The sequence below is a fragment of the Pinus tabuliformis genome, chromosome Q (genome assembly GCF_031772625.1).
Source record: "Pinus tabuliformis cultivar Carrire ecotype Pingquan chromosome Q, CPIR1, whole genome shotgun sequence".
NCBI classification, from domain to species: domain Eukaryota; kingdom Viridiplantae; phylum Streptophyta; class Pinopsida; order Pinales; family Pinaceae; genus Pinus; species Pinus tabuliformis.
Genome location: NC_142296.1, coordinates 725099612 through 725113578, shown reverse-complemented (window position 1 = coordinate 725113578; position 13967 = coordinate 725099612). Strand labels below are relative to the sequence as shown.

At 34.6% G+C, this 13967-nt stretch overlaps 1 pseudogene; it reads left to right on the top strand.

The window, feature by feature from the left end:
• The first annotated feature begins 9550 nt into the window (after nucleotides 1–9550).
• On the top strand, nucleotides 9551–11839 carry LOC149221590 (cullin-1 pseudogene; annotated as a pseudogene).
• Nucleotides 11840–13967: the final 2128 nt, after the last annotated feature.

Genomic DNA, 13967 nt, shown 5'->3' with positions numbered 1-13967 from the left:
CTCTCTAAGTTTTCATAAACTCTTCCAAATTATGCCAAAAAGATTCAAGTCTTAGAAAGATCAAGCTATCAGAAGGAATCCTTGTAACAGTTGCAATTGTGATCAGCACGGAGCAACGAGGACCCTCGGTTGAGCGCGCAGACCATTGGCCCATGGTAACACGCGCTGGTGAAAATTAGCTAAACCAGAGGCTAATTCAAGAAATGGGGGTAGTTTCTGATACGCGATTAGCATAGGGCGTCCCCCTTAGTGAAGGAAAGCCTTGAAGTGACCAGACCTGAAATGAATATGAAATGTGGAAAAGTAATTAATTCAGTTTCATGGATTCGGTAAGCAGTTTTAACCGAGTCCCGCCCAATGCCACACATTGAGTGACACACATCTGGCAGAAGAGAGAGAAAACCACTCACATCGGACGGGTAAAATTCATGCTACATACCCGCTCGATATGAAGGATGACCGTAGGATTTTGGGGGCCCAGATCAACGACAGAGGCACATCCCAATAAATGACTGCATTTGACAAAGTTAAAAAGCAAGAATACATGGGATTTGAAGTCCGATGTGGACGATGAGTTGGCAAAAGATTCATGTTTCGCAGACAATCTTAGAGTAAATGAAAATAATGACCGTTCAAATGTGTCCAAGGAATCTGACACACTCACCCATTGCAGAATAGGTGGTCACCTCCCTGTGAAGTGTTACACAGTGATGATGACACAGAACAGGGGAATTCAAATGGATAGAGGCAGAACCAGAATGCAGGGAAGTGGAAACGAACCCACAAAAAGCAGACTGGCTTTAAAGCCATGAACTGATAGAAGTAGAGAAAAACATAGGAGAGTTAGTTAGATGCAGAAGCTAAGAGTAGAGAACAGAGAGAAGAAGCTGAGATGACCTAAAGGCAACATCAAGCCAGACAGAGCTAGAGAGAGTCAAAGAGTCTGTGTACTCCAGAGAAAGATTGAGAGGTTCAAGCGAGCTCCTCGGCATAAGCCTGTCATGTATGAGTCTCAGATTGGGCTCGTGCTACTATGACCAATAGAGGTCAAGTTTCAGTAAGGAGAGTTTGTGTACTCCAGTCCTACTGACTCATATCTGTTGAGTGAGATTCAAATTGAGTTCACTGTTGTAAAAACTCTACTTTGAAAACATAATAGAGAGGCCACCACTAAAGGTTGGACCAGGAGACGTAGCCCAGGAGCATTGGGTGAACTCCTTATTAAACTTGTTGTGTTTACATGTTTTCCTATTATGTTTTCTCTAACTGTCCCAATGTCTATGTATTTTGCAATCTTATCGATCCATTGCATAAAGTAACATAGGCACATCCATGCACGAGTCTGTAATACCTTTAATTCTTTGTCCTGCATAAATTCCAGATCATTTCATTTGGGTCTTCATGATGAAATTTGGTTATCTTCAACACTATATTCCATTATAAATGTGTTTTGCAGTAGTTTGTAAGTATCTTAGCCTTTCTTCATATGTTGATAGGAATTCCCTTTTGAAACTATTTATGGTTGACTTTCCTCTACTCTTTTTCTTTTCAGCATCTGATCATGTTTGATTTTTTCAATTGTTGATATGAAATGTGTGGTTTCACTGTAGATTTTGTAGCCCGTTGTTATGTGTCACAAGGTTTTAGTTGATTTGCATCAATACACGAGGGGGTACAATGATGATACATTAACGATGGGTTATTTGATGGAGTGGAAATTGTAGCAACAATAAGACAATTACAACTAGTTTTTAGTCACTTTAGATAGAAAAAGAAGCGACGGATCAAAGGGTTACAAGATTTGAGAGACTCGAAAGAGAAACATAGGAGTAAGAATTAACATGGGCCAAAGAAATTTTGAAGTGGAGTTAGAGTTGCTTCTCGGGTTCATATTCTGCCCTATAGATTTTTTTGGTTCATTGCTTGTGCAAGAAAGGATTCTGGTAGTTAGTACCTTCTCCCATAATTTCAGATGCCAACCTCTAAAAATATGATCCATGGCATATTCTAGCTATGTTTCTTTGTTTTCCCATCCTAGCCCTTATATCCAATATTTATGAACATATTCTAGATTAGATATGCAAATGAAATTCAAGGCTTACTAAAGATATTGTTCTTTTATTTTTGGTTTATATAGAAAATACGTATTCCGAGAGAAGGAATAGTACTTCTTTACCCTTGGGATAGAATATACCAAAACGGGTCTAGGCCTAACAGGGTTCTTGCTACTCGATTTTGGAACGCTACAGGTGTTGATAAACCCATCATTTCCAAAGGAGGAAAGGAGCAAGTGGGTGTTACTCTTGTCTTCTTGTTGAGTAATGTAAAATAAAACACATTATCAAGAAATAAAAAGAGATGATCATTTTGATCTATTCTTTTTGGCTTTTAAATATGATTCTTTCCTAAAGATTTAATTATTAAAACTTCTATGAATATTGGTGAGGGGTGGTGGTTGAGAATAGGGCATTTGATTGTAACTTGATGGTGATCAAGACTGCAATATATACCTTTAGGAAACCAAGTCTATAACTTACAGTTGACAACAATGGTGAAGGAAGCCCATAATAATTAAACCAGAAATAGAGTAGACTATGGATGGTGACAAGGAGTGACAAATTTTGAGGGACAAGTTGTTAATTGTGGAATTTTGAGGTTATTTTCTTGCAGATTGACATCTGATAATGAATAAGTAAATTTGGGCAATTAAAGGGGGTTGATGGAGAATATTGAAGCCAGAAGAGATCATGGTTTATTGAGGGTTAGAGTAGATGCATGAGTTGACAAATTTAGTTATGTTTCAATGTCTTATGTGCCAAAGAAGTTCTGTTTTAGGGAAGTGGGACGTAATTTTGTATTCTTAATATGGTTGGTTTAATATTATTTATTCTAATGTCCTGTTGTGAAATTTTCTTGTAGTTGTGTACAGTTGTACAAATTCAACTATACATTTGTACAACTTCAAATTTTGAGGGACAAGTTGTTAATTGTGGAATTTTTGAGGTTATTTTCTTGTAGATTGAGATCTGATAATGAATAAGTAAATTTGGTCAATCAAAGGGGAGTGATGGAGAATATTGAAGCGAGAAGAGAGCATGGTTTATTGAGGGTTAGAGTAGATGCATGAGTTGACAACTTTAGTTGTGTTTCACTGTCTTATGTGCCAAAAAAAGTTTTGTTTTTAAAGAAGTGGGATGTAATTTTGTATTGTTAATGTGGTTGGTTTAATATTATTTATTCTAATGTCCTGTTTTTAAATTTTCTTATAGTTTTGTACCTTTGTACAACTTCAGCTATACATATGAGTATGTAATGTCATCTCCAAAGATTTTTGTAGACAAGTGAGAGAGAATAACATTTGAAGTTCCTGAATGTGCATATGTGGGTGTCATTCTCTATCTATATTGTATTAGCTAGGTCAATAATCTTTATTATTTAGACTATTTTCATTAATAGGAGATTGAATTTTGTTGCTTTTGTTTGATACTGTTATCTTCTAAGTTCCAATATTATTCATAGAAACCTCAGTTGAAGGCATCGATGGGGGAGTCAGTTGCTTTCGATTATTGTTAGAAAAATTGCAAAGATTTGATGTATTTTAACTATTATTTAAATTCATGAATAACTTTAAAGACCTAAAAACTAGTTGCTAGAACCGAAAAATGGCTCCAACCATTCGAAAGGATCATAAGTTATTGAGTTAGTTTTGGGTTCTTTTCGATTAGTTGATATTTGGATTAGATCAAGTCTATGAAAAATAGATCATAGATTGATTGAACATTTGTGTTCGTCTTATTTTGTATGATCATTGCAGTGGGTTACATTAATAAGAAAGCATGCAAAAGTTATGGTTGTAGGAAAAACATTTTTTCCTTTTTTTAAGCGACATTGTAAGGTAATTCCAAAAAATTGTTTTAGAGAAAAAAAGGTATTTGAGTAAGCTGAGTTTCAGAGTGATACAAACCTAGGTTCACCTTTCCTATTTATCACTATACACAACATTTTAACCAGGAATTGATGTTTTGGCATTCAACTCTCATCCATCAGTGCAATTTATTAGGGTTGGTATGACATCTATTTAGTTGTAAGTATGTCCTATTGTCAAAGGTGCACGTATTGGATGTCTGCAAGGTTCCTACCTCTCAAGGGTTTGGACTCACATTTTGAAAATCTTGGTTGATGGCGTACTTAAGGGGCAATATTTTCTGGTAAGGGTGGCATATTTGAAACCAATATTTAAAAATAAAACCAAGACACTAAAAGAATATTGTTGATTTGACTTGATTCAAAAATTCAAGAAAAAAATATTGTCTTATCCTTTAGTCTTGTCATCGCTGGACAACAAATACCAAAGCCTAAAATTTTAGTGGTTAGCCACTTGATTTCAGCTAATTAGAATTTCAGAAATAGTTTTGTGTTTCATTGAGTTGTCACTTTGGAGGTCAAACTTGAAAGTTCCCTTGTGGGACCATTTATAGGATTTAGGTTGTGCATTAGATTTCTTTTATCATTTTTTTTTGAATTTTTATTTCTAATGGACATTTTCTTCTCCAGAGAACCCATGGTTCTTATTGCGGGCCAAGAAAATTGGGCTATTATAACCCCTCATTTACCAAGTGGAAGAAAGCCTTTGCCCACAAAACTAAACTTGAATGCATTCTTGCATCTGAAAGTATTTTCCCTACCACTCCATATTTGTAGATCTTCTACTTTTGATCTTAGTAACTATGGTATGTTTATTAAGGAGTTTGACTTAAGAGGGATTTTGTTCGAGGTATGTGTGTTGGTGTATTTATATGTATTAAAATATAAAGAGTCAATAATCCTCCTTCTTTGGATAGGATTATAGTCATTAAAAATCGTAGATGGAAGATTGCTAGGTTAAGTTATATGGAAAGAGTTGTGTACATTCACACTATGGATGTTAATATTTTTAATGTACATTTAATAGATATACTACATAAGCACAAGCAAAGAACTTAGTAAATATTCATGGAATTATTTAACTCATCATTCAGTGCTCATTTATTTGACATTCTCCGGGATAAAGTTCTTTGACATGAATTTTTTTAGGAAAACATTCTGTGAAAACGACATCCAAATTTAACCTCAACAATGAACCTTTATCATTTTTTCTCTGAATCTGTCGCTTGTATTGAGTCAAACACCTAATGTCAATTATGTCTTATCTGGCATAGTGGTCAACCTATGTTTCGTAATATTTTAATTTTCAAATTATGAAACATCAACTCGATACATAATTTGAGAATAAAGTGGTTAACTCCTTTATCATATAGTTTGAGAGAATTTTATTTAATTCTACCAAGGGTCTCTGTTTTGAACTTTTGTCACAAGTGCAATAATGAGTGTTTGAGAATGACAAAAAATTTCGTGAAATAAATACCACTTCTCTCTCTAATTTGTAATTGATAGTTTGTGTTCCATATAATTTGTATGTTTTCTTTGAATAGCATGTTACTATGGTGCCTCAAATTATCACTCCCTTCATTACTTACGATTTATAATAAAAAAATTATGTTTGATTATCGAGTAACATCTTTGGGAATTCATTGCAATTTTTTAATATGATTTCAAGGGTTATGATGTTAATATTATGAAAGAGGAATATTCAATTGCAATGCAACAACTCGTGAGTGGTGACATTTTGCCCTTCTTTAACAAGGGCTAGAAATAAAATAGAGAATGCAGAGAGAAATAAGCATGTTTAGAAATTTCATTGGATACCCACGAAATCCTCGATTCCCTCATGTTTAATTTGGGGGGCAGGGGTGGCGTGGTAGGGAGATTCATGTAAAAGTTAATATGGTTTGATTTTGCATAATTTTATGTAAGAAATTTGTAATAATTTACTCTTGTACTCAAGAACTAGTAACACTAAGTGATGGTAGGTCTAGGATTGGATTGCCCTCTTCCAACCTATCGATGGGAGAATGTTTGAATATTTCTTCTGAAAAAATATGTATCGATGATTTATTAGACTGCTGGACAATACAATTGCAACATTGTTTTTAATACAATGTAAGCTTTTATGCTAAAAAAATGATTTTAAGGGTTATGATGTTAATGTTATGGAAGAAGAATATCCAATTGCAATGCAACAACTGATGAATTGTGACTTTTTCCTGTCATAGTAGCAATGCATAGAAATACATTGTACCATTTGTCTCTGAACTATAAGATTGGTTTTTCTATTGTATTATAATATGGTGTTTTTTCACAAGTCTTGTTATAGATTCACTATGTGCAAACTTTATTTATGAATCCCAATTTTGGTCTATTTGCCAGTTACTTATTGCTTGAAGGAATCTAAATGGAACTTTTAGAGTATTTTAATCATAAGCTAATGATACATTGTGTAGAAAACAAATCGAGAACATATGTTGATGGAATTTGTTTTTTTGTTTCATGCAAAGGTGGCCCCTACTACCAGAACATTTTAGAAAGCAGACTCAAGTAAGCTTGACTACATATGGTTCCACACATTATGAAGTAGAATTTGCATGGAAAAAAAACTACCTATATAGTATTTTTTCTAGAAAAAAAAAATTTATTAGAGAAAACAGGTCACGATCTTGTGATGAAACCAAGCCTACTTTCTTATGCATGCATGTTTATGAGAAAGCCATTAACAAAACTAAAGGGCCAGAGGAACAAAGTTGATGGTACATGAACAAGTCTGTGTTTAATACAAAAAGCTGCCAAGATTTACTGAGTATCTACAACTATGGAAATACTACTTGACTATTAAGATATAGAAACCAGAGAACCCAAAACTATCCAAGGACTTAAATTGATGATTGAGAGGGAGAGTTTACTATCAACCTTGACAAGGGAGATCTGGGTGGACTACATTAACCATCTTATGAAATTCAGTTGGTCTCTCATCACCCGACCACCCCTCAACATATGATAAAGTTGTTGAATGATGTCCCACATTTTTTTCATTAACTGATCCAATGAATGAGGCCGCAGTGGAGTGCTAATGGAGAGAATTAGAGGCGAAGTGCATATCTGAAAGACACACTCAACTATAGATGGAGAACCTATCCCATGTGAAATGAGAAGCTATTGATAAAGGATAAGAACATATGAACCTATTCATTTTTTCCTTCCAAGAGGTATGCTCTTGGAGCTGTGACGATCCTTCAAATTTTTTGGTGATTAGTGATTGGATTATAATCTGTGTTATGATCAAGGGAGTCTGGGAAGGACTTTATCACTTGAAAGTTGAGATAACCACATGTATGAATGTAGCTCTACTAGGATGATGTTTTTTCCCATGTGTGATTTATTTCAGAAGTGAATGTTTGAGAATTTGTACGAGTGAGGGTGAGATTGAAAGGAACAGAGCCTCTAGAGGGTATGGCCTTTTTAGTGACCCAATCCGCCTCAATGTTGGCTGCTCAGTGAATCTAATTGAATTTATTTTAATAGATCCCATTTAAAATAAGAAGTTATTGATATAGGAGGAGAAGGTATGGTTCTGTGCCCTTTTCTCACCCAAGAGTTATGGTCTAGGAGTTGCGACCATCCTTAAAATCTCTCCTGATATTTGATGTGATTGAGAGATCCTGGGAAGTGTAATATGCCTAAATGGATCCCCATAATAGAAATGTAAATGTATACAAGGTGAGAGGGTGGGAGCCGAACAAGGTAGTATGAAAATGTATATTTAGAATTAATAAAAAACATCATTGATAGTAGACGAAGAGGAATAAAAACATGGGGGGCTATGATTTTGTAAAAGAGGAAAGAAAGGGGCCCCGAGGAGAACAAAGACATAATTATTTATTCCTAAGTATGTGTTATGTCCCTTTTATTATCCTAAATCATATTGACCTTGGATTAGGTTCCAGGTGATATATGTGGGCTTCTTAAGAAGCCACATGGTGAATTGTGAGCATGCATATATATTACATGACTTCTGGTTATGTAAGGGATGTCCATCATTCTATGGGAAGCCTTTGGGAAGAGCCTATGTTTCTATGACTGTAACAAAATGCTAGTTAAGTCCATAAAATGTAGAAAGAGGAAGAATATTTTTTTATAATCAGTCATGTTGGGAAGCCAATCTATTCCAAGCTTGTTGTTGGACCTTTTAGTCTTGATTGCGGTCAGTTAATATTGTTTAAATCAAAACATGAGATGTGTTTGGATCTTTCACAGATATGGAGATGAGAATAAGCATGCATGATTCTCAGCAACCTTGTAAGAAATCATATCTTATGTTCCAATGGTGATCCAGTGGTGATCCAGGTGGATATTGGTGGTGATCCAGTGATGAGTAGGTTTACATAGACTCGAGAATGTTAAATAAATATTGCATTGTCGAATTGTGAAAGCTAGTAATGGAGGATTTAGCTTTGTAGTCACAATACTTTGAGGGTATTTTGTTCTTGTCATTTATTTTTGAAATGAGTAGCGACACACTTTTGTTGAGCCACATAACAATCAACGAAGAAAGACCTTCCTCATGTCTTGAGGATTTGGTACAATTTGTGCTCAAAGCTATGATATTAAGGCTACTTAGATTAGAAGAATGACATCCAACATGCATATGAAATCCATGAATATAAAGGTCTATTTTTTTCTAACATTTTTTTCAGTGGTGAAGGGTGAAATTGTATATCTATATGTTCAATGAAATGGATTTATAGCAGTAGATTATATACCTTGAGATATGTCACAATAGTTCTAGTTCTAAGGTCTAGATCCCTTGTTCTTAGCCACAAGTTGATGTTGTTGAAGAAACATGGCCTATCATTATATCATGGTAAGGAAACAATTCAAGCTCTCACCTAGGCTCAATTATGTGATTTACACAAAATCGAGGATATATTAAAAATAAAATAAACACACACTCGCATGGTAATATAAAATAATATAAAATTTCATTTTAAAAGCAATTTGGTAATTCCAAAAGAAAACACCATCAATAATAAAGAAAAAAGAAAATAACACTATCATAATTTAGTTTAGTTTACTTGTAGGTTATGTATTATTATTATTATTATTATAAAAGAAAATAACACTATCATAGTTTAGTTTAGTTTACTTGTAAGTATGCATTATTATTATTATTATTCAAATTTTGTATTATTATTATTATTATTATTCAAATTTTGTATTGACAAAATATATGAAAGGGTGAGACCCGGGAAATAAACCGAAACCACTTCCTGCTGGTTTGAGAGGTGAAAGTTTTCCCATTGGGAAAAAACCGAAACAAAAGAAATAGAGATAAATATCATTGTAGGGAAAAAAACGAAACCAAGGAACTACTAGACATAAATATGATGAAAATGGGCTCATACCGAAGCCGCCGACTCAACCGTGGCGAGTGGTACATTACCATTATATCAAAAAATGCACACCACATTCACAAGTGGTGCCCACATAACTTACCCTTACAATCATATAAGTAAATACAAAGTTGCGATCACTCGTTTATCACAAACGGATTCTTGAGCTTCACCTTCTCGGGTCGCCAAAGCTTCTGATCACCGAGTATTCGCTCCTCAAAATGACCATGACGACGAGCAGTGGCAGTGGAAGTGGAAGTGGAAGTATCATAAACCTGCAAGAAGGATGGGCTATTGTCAATAAGGCCAAGAAAGACAAATATATGGTTGATCTGGAAGAATGTTGGGCTTTTATTTACAAAGCTTTCCTACAGCTGAGTAGCCGGTTGGAAGAAGATGTCAACTTTGAGGTGGCTGCGGACGAGAAAGTGGCTATTTACAGTACCGTCTATAACATGTGCAGTCACCATAACCAAATTTATGAGAGACAACTCTATATTTATAACAGATACGAGGATTGCATTAAAGAGTACGTCACCTTTATGGTTTTACCGAATTTGAGCGAACAGAATGATAATCAGGTGTTGTTGAGAGAACTTGTGAAACGCTGGAAAATTTTCAAGGCGATGCTCCGTTATATGAAGTTTGTTTTCTTCGAATATTTAGATCGCTACTTCACTGATAAGTATCGTCTTCCTTCAGTCAGAGAAGTTGGAATCATGTACTTCCGAGACCTGGTTTTGGGGAAAATGGGAAATAATGTGAAGAAAGCAGTGATTGTTGTTATTGACGAAGAGCAAGAAGGAGAGCCAGTTAGAAATGAGACCCTTTTGAAGGATGTTGTGGCCATTTTTGTGGAGGTTCACATGGATTTCTATACAAATGTTTTTGAAGTGGCCATGTTGGAACATACTGGAGATATCTATTCTCGGAAGCCTGCTTCATGGTTTTTACAAAATTCCTATACGGACTACATGTCAAGGGTAGATGAATATGTGATACGCCAGAAGGAAAAAGTTGCCAGATATTTGCCAGAGTTGCTAGATATTTGCGAGCAAAGGCTATTTCACAAACTGAAAAATGCACTGTTTTCCCATTACACTACACATTTTGTTGCGGATGAAAATTCAGGATGCCTTGCGTTGCTCAGGGAACATAGATATAACGATATTTTGATGATGGGGGGTTTATTTGATCGAGTACCCAATGGCTGGGAATCAATTGCTAATATTTTTAAGCAGCATGTTATTAGTGAAGTAACACCACCTGTTAAACAATTTGAAGATGCTGTAATCCAGAATAATGCAGGGAGAATGGATAAAAGCTTATTGTTGCAGGATGTGTCTGCATTTGTGAGGACGGTCATAGAATTACGTGACCAATATATGAAATATGCACAACAGAACACTGCTTTTTCCAGGGCTTTAAAAGAAGTATTTGAGGCGATCTGTAATAAAGGAATTGCAGGAAGTACCAGTGCTGAATGGCTGGCTACACTTTGTGATACTGTTAGCAGTAATGAAAAGTTGAGAGGGGACGATATAATTGAAAATGTGGTGGAATTTGTAGAGTATATCTGGGATAAAGATGTGTTTGTTGAATCCTACAAGGAAAAACTAACTCGCCGAATTCTGCTCGGCAAAAGTGCAAATATTGATCATGAGCAGAGCATATTGTCAAAGATGAAGCAGAAATGTGGTGCCCAATTAACGTCACAGATTGCGGGCATGCTAACGGATTGGACAGGATCGCAGGAGAGACAAAGTAATTTCGAAACATATCTTAAAAATAATAGAAATATACATCTTGGAATAGAGTTTACAGCTGCAGTGCTGACAACTAAATTTTGGCCAACATACAAGTGCCCTCACATTAATTTACCTCCAGAGATGGTTAGATGTGTTGAAGCATTTACAGACTATTATTCCGCAGAAGCCCAACATCAAAAACTTAAATGGATATATTCCTTGGGATCCTGTACTATAATTGGTAAGTTTGATAGAACATCAATAAAACTGATAGCAACAACTTGCCAAACAGCAATATTATTGTTGTTCAATGCCTCTGAAAAGTTGAGTTATTCCAACATCAAAAAGCACTTGAATTTGGCAGAGGAAGAAATTGATGGACTTCTCTATTCACTGGCCTGTGACAAGTATAAAATTCTTCTCAAGATTCCAGATACGACCACGGTAACTGCATCAGATGACTTCAAAATCAATTTTAATTTTACAGATAAAAAAGGGAAGATAAAACTTCCAATGCCACTGCTGAGCGACAAGAAAAAATCATCGGAGGAGGATAGACGTTTTCTTATTGATGCATCGATAGTACGCATTATGAAGGCAAAAAGGGTTTTACAATACAAAATACTTGTGAGTGAATGTGCTCAGGAACTTGAAAAGCTATTCAAGGTAGATTTCATGCAAATTAAAAGGCGGATTGAAGATCTGATTGAGAGGGAGTTCTTGGAACGAGACACAAAAGAAGTTAATTTGTTGAGATATATACCATGAAACCTATGAAGGTAGCAGGGGAAAGGTGGGAACGAGACACAAAAGAAGTTAAAGGTAGCAGGGGAAAGGCTGAAACGAGACACAAACGAAGTTAATTTGTTGAGATATACCATGAAGCCTATGAAGGTAGCAGGGGAAAGGATGGTAGATTAAAATGTGAGATTGATACAACAGAGTTATAAAATAGCAAATAATTCATGTTTTTAAGTTGATAATGTATTTTCAGTTTTATTTTACATATTTATATTTCAAGCTAGTCAATAGTTATGTCACCTTTTATACCTTTAATATGATTTTCCAATAGTAATATAACTATAAAAAGAAATAATAATGCAAAATCATGGTTTGAAATTATGAATGTTATTTCACCCCAGTTTTCTTAATGATGCATATTTTATTGAATATGATTTTCCAATAGTAATATAATTATAAAAAGAAATAATAATACAAGATCATGGTATGAAATTATATGAGTGTTATTTCACCCTAGTTTTCTTAATCATGCATATTTTATTGAACTTAATGTTACAAAAATAAGTTGAGTTCAGGTGTGTTGAATCTTATGATACAATAAGCTTATGAAAATAACTATATGGAACAATATTAAACATCAAATTTTGTTTTTAACTATATCTTAATATCCTATTCATTACAATATAGTTATTCATAATAAGCATTAACTATATTTCATTAGAAACTGTGTGGTGTTTCATGAAATATTTTGTTTCTTGAACTATATTTTAATATCTTATTCATTAGAATAGGGTTCTTCATAATGAGTATTAAGTACATTTTCATTAGGAACGGTGTGGTAATTGGTACCATCATCTTTAGTGTAGTAATGGGTTAAAGGGTTAATCATTTAATTAATTAGAGAAGCTCACACCTCAAAGGTTATAGGCATTTTTGGCGCATGTAAGACAATTCCCATTTTATTTTATAGAGGTATGTGTATTGGGACAAAATGTAAGAATATGTATCTAGCTTCATAAGAGGATGTAAGATTTTTTATACAAACAATCCTAATAATAGGAACCAAGGTCTATACCATCCCTTATTTACATATACTCATCCTTAAGAAAAGATCTCCATGGATTTTATAGGATTTTTACCAAATGCGAGTTTCATGGAATTTGATAGGTTCAATAAGATGTGCAATTCCTATGCCTTATATAAAGCGACATAAAATGGTAAATAGTAAAGTTATTCTTTCAACAAGTTTGGATGCACTTTAGGATACTACACTTTAGGAGCTTCATTTCATAGAGGGATGCTACACTTTTTAGTGCATTATGGACTATGTATTGGGAGAAGATGGACATGAAGTTAAATAGGTATACAACATTCCATCCATAGATGGATGGGATAACATAAGCCATCTTTTGAGGGGTTGCAAATAGAAGCACCTAAAGACACTTTCGATGAGAACTTATTGTGTATGCGTGTATTTATATATATAGACTCTTATAATAGAGCAATCTGCACTTCTATTAATAAGTCGCCAATTTAAACCTGGTTTTGATATTTTCCACTTTCACCTTTGGATATTGTGTATGGATAGTAGAAAAAATGAGTGATGATCTCATAGGGGATGCTTTAATGGTAGATACATTTCTTGAGAAGATTAGGGCAGAATGAAGAAGTCCTGGAAAAAGTACAAGGCTAAGCATGATTACCATAGAGAAGAGAAGTTGTTTAGAGTGAGGGACATAATATGGTTACATTTGACATTCAATTTGCATAACAAATCCATGAAAATAGATATTTTTTTTTTGCGTAAAGTGTCGACTTATATTAAATTTCATAGATTTATAGAAATGGGTGAGATGCCTTGTTGGTAACAGGAGCCCCCAAGAACAGTTTTGGGGTTAAAAGCCCATGTTTTCGGTCAAGTTTTGTAATAAAGTTGTAAAGTCTCCGCATTTTTTGGTCCCAGAGCGCGAAGGTGTCATGATTCATAAAGGGCTTTCCGCCCTTATTTTGTAAAGTGTAAAATTGGTTGTAAAGATCCACCCATGGTCTGCGGACCATGGGATTGTATAAAAAGAGCTAAGTAAGTAAGCTCTAAAAAAAATAAGTAAGTTGGAAGACTTAAGTGATAAGGAGGAAGTCCTTAGAGAAGTCTAAG